This window comes from Peromyscus eremicus, chromosome 14 (assembly GCF_949786415.1).
Source record: "Peromyscus eremicus chromosome 14, PerEre_H2_v1, whole genome shotgun sequence".
In the NCBI taxonomy this organism is placed as follows: domain Eukaryota; kingdom Metazoa; phylum Chordata; class Mammalia; order Rodentia; family Cricetidae; genus Peromyscus; species Peromyscus eremicus.
Window position 1 is genome coordinate 83539082 of NC_081430.1, and position 15589 is coordinate 83554670.

The window sequence follows — 15589 nt, forward strand, 5'->3', positions numbered from 1 at the left end:
GGGAGTAGGGGTATGTGCCGCCCACGTGGAGCCTATATGCTGGCTTCTCCACTATTTCTTTGGAGGTGGGGGGGGGTCACATGTTGTCTTTGGTGTTTGTAGACCCCCACCCCCACCCCATAGGGCCCTCCGTAGGACTGGGGACAAAAATGGCTTTCAATGAGTACTGACTTACTAACTGGTCATTTCTACAGCCACACTCTGGACCTTTGCACAGAGAAGCCTTCCAGAACTCTTAGTTCTTGGTGGTGGTGGTGGGGTGTAGGGGGGGTGATCTAATCAAAGGTGGCCTTGCACAATACATAGTTTCACAAGAGAAACACCACCACCCGGAGTGAGACGAGGAGGCTGGAAGTTTGCAGTAGATTCAGAAGAATGAGGAAGAGGAGGAAGAGGAGGAGGGTAACCAGGAAAGGAGGAAGAACAGGAGAGGGGTCCTGGAGAGACAGCTCAGGCTCTAGAGCAAGCCTCGAGTCAAGACTCTGAGGTGCGGGTGGTTTACACTGCTGTCCCGGATTTCTGTACATAAACACGTGCCCAGCTCGCAGTACAAGCCCGTGAGTCGAGTTGCCGTTTATAAAGGCACCAGGCAAATAGAGAGCACTGTGGGACTATGAGTGAGGTTTCCAGCTTTCTGGTATCCCTTCAGCACCACCCTTTTGGGGGTCCCTCAGGTCTAGGTTGACTCCTGACTGTCCAGCTTTCTGGTATCCCTTCAGCACCACCCTTTTGGGGGTCCCTCAGGTCTAGGTTGACTCCTGTCTGTCTGTAGTTGACCTTGAGCAGATCTCTTCATGTCCTGGACTTTTAGATTTCTCCTGTATGAGGTGGGCATAATTACATCTGTCTCCAAAGACTGCTGCCTATAGGCTTAGAAACCGCCTGGTACACCAGGAGCTTAAAGTCAGGAGTTTTCATTATTAGGAATGAGAGGGGGCAGTGCAGAGTAGAAACGGGGTTTTTTCCAAAAATCCTCGACGTTTTAAGAAAGACAGATTTCATGAGTTCAGAATGAGACCAGCTCTCCAGCTCTCAGGGGTGAGGCTGGGGCTGGGCCACGAACATCTATCACTCGTGAAGCAACCAGGAATGATCGGGCCTCATGAGATGTGAGGTGTTCGTCTTCATTCTAGGAAGGGTTCTTCCCCACGGCTATGCTGAGGGTGTGGACCCAGTGGGGCTGGATGCCAGGGCCTGTAGCTTCTCCTGCCCTCCTTCCAGGGAGTGGGGGAGGGGGCTTCAGCATCTGAGGGCGTGTGCTGGGTGAGCCCTGGCAACCTATTGTTGTTGCTTGTATGTGGGAATGGCCCAGGGACATCTTGGCCCAGGACACGGACTCTTGGGCCTAGTAAGCGCAGAACCTGCCTGCACAGCTCCTGGGAGCCGCAATCCCAAGCCTTAACTGAAGACATCCCGGAACTGATTGCCAACGATTATCGGAGAGGTGGGGGAAGGAGGGATGTGGGAGCCACATTAACCTCAATTCCCTTCAACTCCATGTGTGGAAAAGTACTAACCGGGCTACGCAAATGGTCTCGTTCTTTTTTTCATTCTTTTTGAAGAAGGAAGCCGGTTACAAAATCATACAGTGTTAGAGTGTTGCAATCTCAGTGTGTTGGGAATCTCAATACGGACCCCACACTTGACAGCTCTCGTCCCCCGTAACACACCAAGTGACTTGTGCTTTAAAGCCGACGAGGCCCAGGGGTCTCCCTTTATGAAAGCTGTTCTTTGGGGATCCTGAACACAGTTTGAAGCTAAGCAAACTCATCTTTGGAGCTGCTGTGTGGGAGCACAAAGGACATTAGAAACCTTCCAGTTTCTAGTGACAGGGTGGGCCCTGGTGAGCAGGCCCCACAGCAGCTCTGTGGGAACCAGCCAAAACAAAACAAACACAAACAAACAAACAAACAAACAAACCCACAAAAGCAAGCAAGCAAACAAACAAAAAAAACACAAAACAAAAACCAACCCAGCTGGCCAAGCCATGAGGGTGCAGACACTGGTTGGGCCTAGGGAGGCAGAACTCGGATTTTTTCTTCTCTTTGCTTGTCTGTACTTTGTGACCGTTTTTTCTTTGTTTCTTGTGAGCACATACTGCTTTTGTAAAAAGGAGATATTTTAAAATGTTCTCAGCAGAGCAGCATTTTTTTTTTTTAAATAGACGACGGAGCATAATTTGCCTTGCCCTTTCTTTCCAAAAGAAATAGATATTCCTGGTTAAAAAAATAAAACACCTTTGAAAATTCAGATAGCGAACATATAAAGAAAATTAAAAATGATTGCAATTCTTTCACAACGACAACCACTGCCAACAGTTTTTACTATAACTTTCCAAGGCATGCTTGAAGGGTTTTTTTTTTTTTGTTCCCTCCCTCCCTTCCTTCCCTTCCTCCCTTTCTTCCTTCCTTCTTTTTCTTCTAGTGCTGGGCTTGAACCCAACTCTGCATAAAACCAGGTGTGGTGGCACAGGCATGTGGCTGAAATCCCAGAACTGGGAAGGTGGAGGCAAGGAGAGGACCACAAGTTCAAGTCTCCTCTCAACTACACAGTAAGTTTGAAGCCAGCCAAGTTACAGAAGAAGAAGGAAGAGGAGGAGGAGGAGGAGGAGGAGGAGGAGGGAGAGGAGGGGGAGGAGGGGGAGGAAGAAGGAGAAGAAGGAGAAGAAAAGGAACCATTGAGGCCACCAATGGAAAATTCTGCAGCTGATCCCAAGACAGGACACAGTCAAAAGACAGGTGCATTAACGTATTGTTTAAAATGACCTCCAGGTACCAGGCATGGTGGGGCATGCCTTTCATCCCAGCCTGGCAGCTCTCTCTGTGAATCTGAGGCTAGCCAGAGTTACGTAGTGAGATCTCAACAAAAAATGATCTCAAGGCTTTGGCTACGTCGTGGTGCACCTCAGAGCCTCAGGGAGGGAGGCTCTGCTCAGATCACCTGCTTCAGCCTCTGGAGGGCTGAGATTATAGGTGTGTGCCGCCGTCCGCCGCCATGCCCCCCATTTAAGGTGCAAAATATGCAATTAAGTTTAGGTATTAGGGAAAGTATGTGCTGGTATGTCCCGTTTTCTTATCCAGAGTTTTGTTCTTGAAGAGACACCCCCACCGGGAGGCCGACGATGACGACATTGTACTATACAGAGAACACCTCACTCGGAGGGATTCTTGATTCTACGTAGGTCACAAGGAGGTTGGACTCAAAGCAGAGCTCATTAGCCTCTTTTTTTTTTTTTTTTTTAACCATCTCATTTGTGAACTTTCTCAGAAAAGGGAGTAAGGGTTTGGCCAGTTACGTCAAAAACTGGCCAAGAGCCAGGGAGAGCTAGCAATCCAAAGCAGGAGAGTGTGGAGGGCCCTTTCCCATCTCCGCTGTTCTAAATGCTCCTGTTCGCACAGGAAACAAAAGGAATTTCGTGCTTAGATGTGCTTCCGTCCTCAAGACGCCCTGTTTGGTACATCAGACATCTACACAATCCCAAACCCTTCCCGTCCCCAGCACTTTGGGTCACAGGTATTCCACCTGCAAGGACTCTACCAGTTTATAGTCACGACACACCCTCTTTTTGTGTTTTATGTTTTTTGAGACAGGGTTTCTCTGTGGAACAGTTCTGGCTGTCCTGGAGCTCGCTCTGTAGACCAGGCTGGCCTCGAACTCACAGAGATCCACCTGCCTCTGCCTCCCGAGTGCCGGGATTAAAGGTGTGCGCCACCACCACCGTCTAAACCCTTTTTACGTTGAGAAGAGTACTCACTCCCTCAACTGTAAAACTGTAATTGGTAGCAGCTATAGAATACAGGGATTTTGTTGTTATTTTTCTTTCTTTCCTTCTTTGTTCTGTGACAGCAGGAATTGGATTTATGGCCTCCCACATTCAAGGGAAGCAGTCTGCTGCTGAGCTAGTGTTCATGGAGATCCACCTGTTTCTGCTTACCAGTCCTGGGATTCCAGACTCGCGCCCCTGTGCCAAGGTTTGAGCTGTATTTCCAGTGCTTTTTGTTTTGTTTTTGAGATAAGGTAACACAGTGAAGGTCAGGCTGGCTTTGAATTTGTGGTGATCCTCCTGCCTCTGGCACGCTGGGAATACAGGTCTGTGATATCATGCCTGGCTCTAATGCAATTGTTTTGAGGATCTGCTGAAAATTTTTATAAAGTAGGCACTTGCCACAGCATGTGCTTGGAAATGGTTTCCAGTTTCTAGCTTGTCTGTTTTTTTTTTTCCGGGGTGGGAAGCTGTCCGGACATACAAACACACACACCACGCATAACTTTTTTGTTTTTGTTTTTGTTTTTGTTTTTCGAGACAGAATTTCTCTGTGTAGCTTTGCGCCTTTTCCTGGAACTCACTTGGTAGCCCAGGCTGGCCTCGAACTCACAGAGATCCGCCTGGCTCTGCCTCCCGAGTGCTGGGATTAAAGGCGTGCACCACCCACGCCCGGCCACACACATAACTTAAAACACATCTTTAATAAACACAGAATGCTTCATAAATTTGTGGGTCGTCTCTGCACAGGGGTCAAGCTAACCTTTGTCTCAGTGTTAGAGTATGTGGCGCTTCAGCAGGTGGGAATCAAGTGAGGAGGATTCAGGTGAGTGGAAGCAAGCTGACCGGACGAGGGAAGAAGGATGGTAGCGGAAGGGCAGGCTGCCAGAGAGATGACAATTTAGCAGACTCGGCGAAATGCGTCCACATCAGTCAGTGGGAGCGGGACTCCGGGTAAACAGAGTCAAACACAGTGGCTTGAGGCCCTGAGAGGCCGCCTCCCTAGGTCGGAGCGGGGCCTGTCCGTCTGACCCCTGACTCTGGCGCCTGTTGAACTGTTTCCTCTTGACCTCCTCTGGCTCACACTCTGCCTATCTTTCCGTTCCTTGAGCGCACCCTGCTCCTCCCTGCCGTGTGAACTTTGTGCATTCTGTTCCCCTGCCAGGAACGCCAACTGTTCTCCCAGCCAACCCCTAGGCATCCCTCAGCCCTCAAGCCCAAAGTTCACTTCCTTAGCTGGGCGGTCCAGGCTAGTCCCTATAAACCAACTGCCCCGGACTTTCCTCCCTCTCTGATAGTCTCAGGATCCTCCCTCTGTATTGCTACCAGCCCGGAAGCTCCCTGTGGGCAGGAAAAAATAAAAATCTGTTCTAGTTCACTCTTGTACCACGGAAAGCCAGGGTGCCAGTGGGCATTTACCAGAAGAGAACAAGCCAGTTCATTTGTGACCTATAAAATGCCCCCCCCCCCTTTCAGAAGAGCTTTAATTCTGTTTTGACAGATGCCCGCTAACTGATTAAGAAACTGATCGGAACGGGGAGCTGTGGGAGATACTTAGCCAGTCATCTTCCTCCCGTGGTGTATGCCACCGGGCTGTGATTTCTACCTAACTATTGAGTCGCTGCGCCCCCTTCTGGTCACTATGGGATATGACAAAGACACAATTCTTGGCGAAAAAAGCTCTTTTGCTAAGGGCAGATGGGCACACTGTCAGGAGAGGGTTGTAGAACTCACCCTGTTAAACCCCCCTGCCATCCGGTGACGGAAGGAATTCCTGGAATCGAAGGGTTCTGGGGCAGGAAGCTACCCTTATCTACAGAGCCTTTTCCTCCGGCTTCCGCGGCTGATTTGCACTGCACGCCCCCTTTTAAATGTTGGAAGCCTTTTCTAGTTAGGAATACATTATGACTTCCTCTACTGGCACTAGTTAATTTAGCTGTCCTGCTTCTTTTTCCCATCTAAAAAATTCGTGGTAAGATACACAAATAGTATTTACCATCTTATTTCTGTTGTTGATGGGCACTTGGGTTTGCTTCATTTTTTTCCCCCTTGTGAAAGATGCTGATATTTACCCAGGTGCACAGACATTTCTACAGCATCTTCCCCAGATAGTTTGAATGTACATCCAGAAGTAGAATTCCCGGATCATATATTGTTTTTACTTTGTTTTGGCTTTTGCGGAACGGCTACACTGCTTTCCATAGCTGCTGCAGGGTTCCTGTCTTCAGGGCCTCAAGCGGACTCGTTGATAACATTTTGATGTGTTTGAGGTGGCGCTTCGTCACAGTTCCCTGGTGGCTAGTGACGCTGTGCATCTTTTCATGAGCTTATTGGCCATCCATGCATCATCTTTGGAGACATCTTCATTCAGCTCTTTACCCATTTTTCATGGTTATGTTTCTTTGGTTGTTGTTGTAGTTTTGTTTTTTGTGGAGCTGAAAATTAAAACCCAGAGCTTGGTACAAGCTAGGCAAGTGCTCTGCTGTTGGATAACACCCCTAGTCTTCTTTGCTCCCCACTTTTTGAACTGGGTTGCATAGCTTTTGGTTCTTTATTTTTAATTAGTTTTTAAAAAAAGATTTATTTATTTATTTTATGTATGTATATATGCCTTTATTCCAGAAGAGGGCATCAGATCCCACTATGGATGGTTGTGCAGCACCATGGGGTTGCTGGGAATTGAACTCAGGACATCTGGAAGAGCAGCCAGTGCTCTTAACCTCTGAGCCGTCTCTCCAGCCCTTAGTTCTTTATATATTTTGGATATTAATTCTTTATCAAATACAGATGTGATTTTCTGCTGTGGAACAATCCTTTTTTACACTATGTGTATGTATTACTCTCATTTGCTAATAAAAAGCTGATTGGCTGATAGCTGGGCAGGAAGAGATTGAGCAGGAAAGCCTGAGTAGGAGAATTCTGGGAAGAGTAAAGGCAGAGTCAGAGAGTCCCTGGCAAACACAGAAAAGCAAGATGAGAATGCCATACTGAGAAAAGGTACCAAGCCACATGGCTAAACATAGATAAGAATTATGGGATAATTTAAGTGTAAGAACTAATTAGTAATAAGCCTGAGCTACCGGCTGAGCATTTATAATTAATATAAGTCTCTGTATGGCAATTTGGGAAGCAGCTGCTGGGTATTTGGGAACAGGGGGTTGGGGCTGGAAATGTCCAATTACAATATTCAAATATTTTTTCGCATTCTATTTGTTATTATTTTACTTTGTTGACAAACCCCGCCCCCAACGATGGGGATCAAAGCCAGGATCTTGCACAATGCTTGACAAACATTCCACCAATGAGCAGCACATATATCCTAAGAATGTCTTTTTGTTTTTTGAGACAAGGTTTTTCTGTGTAGTCTTGGCTGTCTTGGATCTCACTCTGTAGACCAGGCTGGTCTCAAACTCACAGAGATCCATCTACCTCCTGAGTGCTGGGGTCTAAAGACGGGCACCACCATGCTTGGCCCAATGTCAACTTTGCCTTATGTTTGCTTCTAATATAGTTTTAGGTCTTAAATTTATTCTGTTGTGAACTGGATTGTCTTTTTAACTTTTGGTGCTGGCAACGGAACCCAGGGCCTCACACATGGTGAACACATGTTTCCCCTGGGGTACATTCAGAACCCCATTTTGAATTAACCTTGTATGTAGTGTTAGAGAGGATACAACTTTGTTCTTTGCAAGTGGGTATCCAGTCTTGCTTTTTGCCAACTGTTGGAAAGACTTTCCTTTGCTCAAACATAGAATTTTGTTTTGTTTTGTTTTTCATGACAGAGGTTCACAGTGTAGCTCTGGTTGTCCTGGAACTGACTCTGTAGACCAGGCTGGCCTTGGATTCACAGAGATCCACCTGCCTCTGCCTTCCAAGTGCTGAGTTTAAAGGCATACACCACCACTGTCTGGCAGAAATTTTGTTTTTTGAAGCATATTAATCACTTAAAGAATTCTGAGAGCACAGGGCTGAGTTATTGACCTAATCTCTAGATTTTAGGAATAGCAGGATCTAGGGGGTCATCTCCCTGATGAGAGTAATGTGAAACTGTCTTTTATATCAAATGTTCTTATTACTCTTCTCAAAAAACATTTGATCATTAAAATTATAGTTTATGTCTGCATTACTGTAAAGAGGAAAATGTTAATGCTATAATATGAAATATGTTTCTCTTAAAGTTTATTCATCATCATCATCATTATTACTATTATTATTAGTAGTATATGGGTGTGCATGCCATTGGATACATGTGGAAGTCAGGGGACATTTTTGTGGAGTAGGTTCTCTGCTTCCTCTATACATGGGGTCCATAGCAGGTCACAGGGCCTGTGTAACAAATGCCTTACGTACTGAGACATCTTACATCTGTCTTAGTTAGGATTTCTATTGCTCTGAAGAGACACAGCAACCATTGAAGATGACCATGGCAACTCCTATAAAGGAAAACATTCAAGTGGGGCTGCCTTCACTTATGGTTCAGAGCTTCCGTCATTATCATCGTGGTGGGACATGGCAGCATGCAGACAGCCGTGGTGCTGGAGAAGGAGCTACATATGGATCCCACAGACAACTGAGACATTGGGCATGGATTGAGCTTATATGAGACCCAAAAACCCGCCTCCACAGTGACACACTTCCTCCACCAAGGCCACACCTACTCCAGTGAAGCCACGCCTCCTAACAGTGCCACTCCCTATGATCTTATGGGGGCAATTGCATTCAAACCACCACGTTAGCCTTATGTTAAATATTTTTCTAATCTAAAAGTTGGGCTTTTTTCTTGGTTGTGATTTTTAAAAGAAAGAGATGTTTGTGTATACATTCTTGAAAAAAAAAATCCTCGTTCTTTACACAGATTATGTTTGTCTGCAACAGGCCGGGGACTGTTTCAGGTGCTTTGTAAGCATTGTCCACATTCTGTCCTCTAAGCAACTAAGACCCAGGATGGGGCGAAGGTGTCCTGTGTGTCCCATGCCCCCCACATGTCCTGTGAACTGTAGAGCACCCTGATCTCTGTGAGCTGACAGGGTGACATCATTTTCCTCAAATCACATGACGAGTAGGTGGCAGATCAGAGACCTGAACCCTTGACATGTGTCCCATCTCTCCAAAGGCTATGTCCTCCGTGCGCCAGGCTGTGTGATGAAATGGTTTCTTAGGCATGTGCTGTGTGTGTGTGTCTTCCATATGCAGATTGCCTGCTGGGCAGGATGCCAGGGAAGTTGGCTGGTCTTGGGGAGGAGGAGACTAGGAGAAGGTTTTGAAGAAAAGGTAACGGCAGAGATAAGTCACCAGGGAAAAGCTTGGGGACCACAAGTGTGGACAGAATGGCCTGTCCAGGAGACGCTCCAAGGTGGAAGAGACTGGAGCAGAGGGCCAGCGCCAGGGTGTGGGATGGAGGATGAGAGATTGGCATTAAGCCAGTGTTTGGAGGGAGGGTCTTCATTTCCATGAGCTTTGAAATCTCCAGGGTCTTTACTAAGATAGGCACTTTATGGCTCTCCTTGACGCTTTAGAGATGTTCGATGTTCAAATGACTGTCAACCCAACATTGGTGGGGGAACTTATGTCTATTTGGGGAGTCATCTAAGGGCCAGATCCCTCAGAATGCCTCTAATGGCGAGCAAACTCCCTTAAGTCTACAGTTCCCCTTACAAACTGCCGGTGGTAGGAGGTGCCTGCCTGGAGAAATATTAACAGCAGAGGGCGCTCTTCAGCGAGACAATGGTTGTCAGGAACCCTGGTATCTATCTGCTGCAGCCTTGTGCATGGAGGACAGGCTTTCCACCCTGTGGGTTCTGGGGATCAAACTCAGGCTGTCAGGGTCGGTGGCAAGCACCCTTACTGCCTGAGCTGTCTAGCCAGCCCACTGATTGCTTTTATTTTGGTTTTACGAGACAGGGTGCCTGTCCTGGATCTTGCTCTGCCTCCCGAGTGCTGGGATTAAAGGCGTGCGCCACCACCGCCCGGCCCACTGATTGCTTCTTAATGATAAAAACCTTCAAAGTTCATCTAGATTTTTGAAATGTATCATACATCCTTTTTGTTGCTATAAATATTTTTTTTTGTGGTGCTGGGGAGTGAACTCAGGATCTTGTGCATGTTAAGCAAGTGCTCTCCCTCTGAGCTACATCCCCTGGCCCACAATACATCGCTGTTCTCTCTAGTCTCTGGCCTATGCCACCACACACTGAAACTTCCTGTTCTTTGCTCTCACTCAATTCCTGTTGGCCAGAGTTCATAGCCCCTTCCTCACTTTTCTCTTCCAGACTTCGGTACCCACCATTTCCCTCTCCAACTTCTGAAATGCTTAGTTTTGTGAAAGAACAGGCTGGCCTTTAGTCATCCGTGCGGCGTCCTTGAAGCCCACACCTCTGGTAAGCAGGCTGCTGGGTTGAAGCGGGCTGTGGGGTCAGAGCATTAGCAAATTATCTGATACCCCGCTGTCTCTGTGGCTTCCACTTTGCCCAAGGGTGAGCATGTGTCATCACACCGAGTTCTTCTAGATATTATTATAACGATGGGGAAATACCCCAGGGTGCCAAAAAAAAAAATTCCTGCCCGGGCACGGAGCTGCCTTCCTGGAATCCAGGGCTTCTGACCTCAGCCCTGCTGCAGCCAATCCGCCAAAGAGCTGTTGCAAACTGACAAGCTAAAGAAAGCCTTGCAAATGCAGCTGAGCAGCTGCGCGGTGTGTGAGTGAGGCTGGGAGGAGCAGCATCAGGCCTGGAGTCATCCGGCTGCAGGCCAGCCTGTTGCCTGGGTGATGCTTGTTCATTTACCCGCGGACAGCTGAGCCAGTTCTCTGAGGGGGAAGCTGTGGGGGGTGGGGTGGGGCCTGGTGCCCAGGGGAGCCTGGGTTTCTTTAAGTAATCGAAACCACAGGGAGGGCTTGGCAGCTTATGGAGAGCGCACCTTCTTTGCACAGGAGCTGGCGGGAAGCCTGAGGGGAGGAGGTTGAGAGAGGTCATCAGGAACATTAGAAGTGGCTACTGGACCGGAAGAGGAGGCCTTTGGAGAAGCTGGAAGGCCTTCCTGACAGAAAGGATTCACAGATGTGTTGGTTTTCTGGTCAAAAGATGAACTGAAGTAGATCACAGAAAGTGTGTGTGTGTGTGTGTGTGTGTGTGTGTGTGTGTACAGGTGTATATGTGTGGGATCATAAGTTTATTTTAAAGATTTATTTATGTCTGTGAGTGCTCTATTTGCATGTACTACTTTATGCCAGAAGAGGGCATCAGACCCCACTGTAGATGGTTGTGAGCCACCATGTGGTTGCTAGGTTGAACTCACTCCTAACCACTGGGCCATCTTTCCAACCTCCACAATTTTTTTTTTTTTTAACATTTAATTTTCTTTTTACAGGGGAGAGCGCGAACGCAGTCCCCCACTACCACAAATTATGCAGTCGAGTTTCCCGCATTTGGGGAAATCGCAGGGGTCAGCACATCCGGAGTGCAATGGATAAGCCTCGCCCTGGGAAAACCACCTTCGTGATCATGGTATCTCCCCTGCCAGGTAAGTATTTTTTTTTTAAACAACCCTACACACACATCATTAGGGGAAGAGGAAGAGTGGGCTTGAGAATCTCAGAGGTAGAATGCAGGATACCTCATGCCCTTCAGGAGTTTGTATGTATGTATGTATGTGTGCATGTATGCATTTGGTTATTTGAGACAAGGCCTCGCTATGTTGCTTAAGCTATCCTGGGACTTATTATATGTAGCAGAGGCTGGCCTTGGACCTACCACCCTCCTGCCTCAGCTCCCAAGTGCCACCATGCCCAGTGTATATATTTATTATGATGATGATGATGATCACAATTCATTGAAAGATCTTTTGGGTATTCTTGTCTGTGGGGAAAGGTTACTTTATGGCAAAAATGAGATATCCTTTCCAGCCTCTCAGACTGTCAGTCAAAACCAGCGCAGTGGAGGAGATCGTCTGGATGTTTCCTGTAGACATCTTGCTACCAAAGTGTCTGTCTTTCAAAAGGGCAAGCATGCCACAACTTCACTTCCACAGGGCTCCTCAAGGGTCACATCTGAAGATATGGAAAGTGGAATGTGGGGATTGGGGCCATATGTGGGCGGGGATATGGAGTTTGTGTTTGCTCTGGAGGTGGATAGTGGTGATGATTGTGCAGCAGTGTAGATGTGCTTAATGCCACTGAGCTCTGGACTTAAAAAAGGCTCGTGTAGCTGGCATGGTGTGCACACCTTTAATCCCGGCACTCGGAAGGGAGAGGCAGGAGGCTCTCTGGGAGTTGGAGGCCAGCCTGGTCTGCATAGGGCGTTCTAGGTTAGACATTGAGTCCCTGTCTCAAACAAACAAACAAACAAACAAACAAAATGAAATAAACAAGCCAAAAGGGGGCTAATGGCTCAGTAGGTGAGCATTTACCTAGCTTACAGCACACCTTGGGTTCAATATCCAGTAATACATACATACCCAATAAAAACTACCAAAAAAAAAAGTTAAAATAGTAAGCTTCAGCTTATGTGTATTTTACCACAATAAAAGCACAGTGTTCTAAAGATTCCCATTGCCCTGGAGACATGGCCGATGCTCAGGCCAAGCCCTCCCCACTCTCAGAGCCTATGGGGTCCTGGAGGGGGACACCAAGTCCCCCTTACACACACTGAGAACGTTTAGTGAGCAGAAAGGCGTGCATCACCCGAGTTCATCACAAGGCTTGGTGTTTATCCTCCAGTGCTCTGGGTGAGTTGACAGGGAGGGTAGGCGAGGAGTGGAGGCCCCTGAGAGAGACGTGCTGAGAGAGAACCAGAAGAAGTGCCGAGGCCTGGGCGAAGGAGGAGAGAACTCCACTCTCACGGGCACTCAAAATTCTCCTTCCTTTGCTCTGGCTAAATTGAGAAACAGGTTAAGCTTGCCCATGAAGAGGAAATGAAACTCAATGAAACAATGTCAAAATATCACCTCTCGAATTTCATGAAGGGAAATGGCGTGGTTACAACACAAAACTGGGTGGAAGGTCGTGGAATCCAGAAGAGAGACAGACTGCTCTCGAGCCAAGGCACCGGGGCGCAGTTCCTTTACCGTGAGCCATTTACTCAAGGCCGCTTCTCTGCTCTAAAGAAATGTTGTATCTGCATGTGTTCCCGTATGCCAAGCTCTGCTGGGTGCACTGTGCAGCCTAACTTTTAATTCCACTTAAGGACAATGAAAGGGGATTTTTTTGTTTTTTGTTTTTTAGACAGGGTTTCTCTGTGTAGCTTTGGAGTCTATCCTGGAACTCACTCTGTAGCCCAGGCTGGCCTCAAACTCACAGAGATCCTCCTGCCTCTGCCTCCCAAGTGCTGGGATTAAAGGCATGTGCTACCACCGCCTGACCTTATTTTTATTTTTATTTTTTAAATAGACAGCAACACATGGTTAGGGTTAGGGTTAGGTTAGGGTTAGGGTTCCAGTCAGGGTTTGGGTTTGGGTTAGGGTTAGGATTAGGGTCAGGGTTCGGGTTAGGGTCAGGGTCACGGTCAGGGTCAGGGTTTGGGTTAGAGTTAGGGTGAGACTTGTAATATTTGTTTCCTTTTTCTTTTTGAGAATGGGTCTCACTGTGTAGGTTAGGCTGTCCTCACATTAGCTATCCTCCTGCCTCAGTTTCTCTGAAGCACTGAGATTACCGCCATGCTCCACCACACCCCAAGAATCTCATCTTTACTTTTTTGGTCTCTGTATTCTTTATTTCCTGATCCTTTTCGTGAGAATAATGTCATAGCTAGAGAGGTGAGCAGCTTGCCCACATCCCCCAGCTGGGAGTAGCAGTGTGAGGATTGGAACTCAAGCTCATCTCACTTAATTAAGTTCTGTTCTTAAACACTGGTGTGTTGGGGAAGACACCACTCTTGAGAAGGTTATGAAAGAAAATGCATAATGAATATCATGCTGTGGGAGCAATTAGAAGGATTTCTAAGTTGCTCCAGCATGACATTGCGTGAGGTCACAACGACATTTGGTTAGGAAGAACAGTGAAGAGAATGAGCAAGGAAGGATTTGGCTCTAAGGTTGACAAAGCCACAAAGTACACAGTGTACAGGATGTGAAACAAGCTTGGCTGAGTCGTGTGTGTGTGTGTGTGTGTGTGTGTGTGTGTGTGTGTGTGTGTAAGTGAGGGAGACTTGTATGGGGTGTGTGGGGTGTGTCTGTGTATGGTGTGTTTGTGTGTGTGTGTGTGTGTGTGTGTGTGTGTGTGTGTGTGGTGGCTGTGTAAGTGAGGGAGACTTGTATGGGGTGTGTGTGTGGGGGGTTGTGTAAGTGAGGGAGACTTGTGTGGTGACTGATTTGTGCAACACGGGTCACACACTGCAGTAACCAGCACTTAGTTCTGATTTTGTGGGGTGTTCCTGTGTCACACAAACTCATTTGTCTTCACAGCTCTACAGTTGTTACTTATAGTATGTTGCATGTTATGGTCGAAGAAAATGGAGTCTCAGAAAGACCCACCAGCTTGTCCTACACCAGCCTGTTAGTAAGAAGTTGAACTGGGATTTGAAGCCAGGCAGGGTGGTGGCTCGTCCTTGTCCTCGTCTTCCATGTCCTCCTTGTCCTTATTGTCATCCTCCTCCTCTTCTTCCTCCTCTTCCTCCTCCTCCTCTTCCTCTCCTCCTCCTCTTCTTCCTCTCCTCCTCCTCCTCCTCCTCCTCCTCCTCCTTCTCTCCTCCTCCTCCTCCTCCTTCTAGACAGGGCCTCACCATGTTACTGTGTAGCTCTGCTGGCCTGGAACTCCACGGATCTACTCACCTAAATCCCCCGTTAAAACTGTGTCTGTGTGGTGTCTGTGTGTGCGTGTCTGGGTGTGTGCAGGCATGCACGGAAACCAGAGGTTGACATCAGGCGTCTAGCTCAATTGCTCTCCATCACAGTTTTTGAGGCAGGGTCTCTCACCAAACTTGTAACTCATTAATTTGTCTAGACTGTCTGGCCAGTGTGCTCCAGGGATCTGCCTTCCTCTGCACCCCCAGATCAGGGTTGTGGACATGTGGTATAGCCCTGGACTTTCACTTGGGTCATGGGAACCCAAACTCAGGCGTCCATGCTTGTGTGGCCAGCACTTTACGAATTATGCCATCTCCCTCGCTCCTCTTTCTTCTCCTTCTAAATAAGTTGGTTACACTAATTGTTTAGGACAAGCTGCTTACATCCCCTGACCCATTTTTTGTTTGCTGTTTTAGAGATAGGGTCTCATTATATAGCCCAGGCTGGCCTGGAACTCAATAACCTCTTGTCTCGGTTTCAGTACTGCTGGGATGGCAGGTCTGTGCCACTATGCCCGGCCAGCATGGTCTCTAATTCTGTGGTCTTCTATACCTTTCCTCATTTGTGTTTCAGGGATCACACTGTGTCTTGAGATCACATTGGGAAAAACAATAGAATTATCCTCGCTTTGTGGTTGGGGATTGTGTTAACGGTGTGACATTGTGTTGGCACTCCTTCATTTAGCACAAGCCAAGGCAAGCCAGCCATGGCCACACCTGCACATGAAATCTTGATAAATTCGATGATCATTAAGAGCTGAAAAGAGGGTTGGTGCCTGGCTCCGTGGGCAAAAGCACTTGTTGCGCAAATCCTGGCAACCTGAGTTAGACCCTCAGAGCCCACGGTGGAAGGGGAGAACAACCAATCCCCCAAACTTGCCCCGACCTCCACACCCATGCTGTGGTACATGTACACACGACAGTGACAGCAACAAATTATTTTTAAAAAGACCTAGGGACTAGAGAGATGCTACTGTTGACAGCCCTGGCTGGTCCGGCAGAGGACCTGCATCCAATTCCCAGCATTCACAGGGAGGCTCACGATCATGTG

At 47.6% G+C, this 15589-nt stretch overlaps 1 non-coding gene across 1 annotated transcript; it reads right to left on the reverse strand.

The window, feature by feature from the left end:
- Positions 1–11125: 11125 nt before the first annotated feature.
- LOC131924768 (U1 spliceosomal RNA) lies at positions 11126–11289 on the reverse strand. Its single transcript, XR_009383045.1, has one exon. It is a non-coding gene; the product is annotated as a U1 spliceosomal RNA (small nuclear RNA).
- Positions 11290–15589: the final 4300 nt, after the last annotated feature.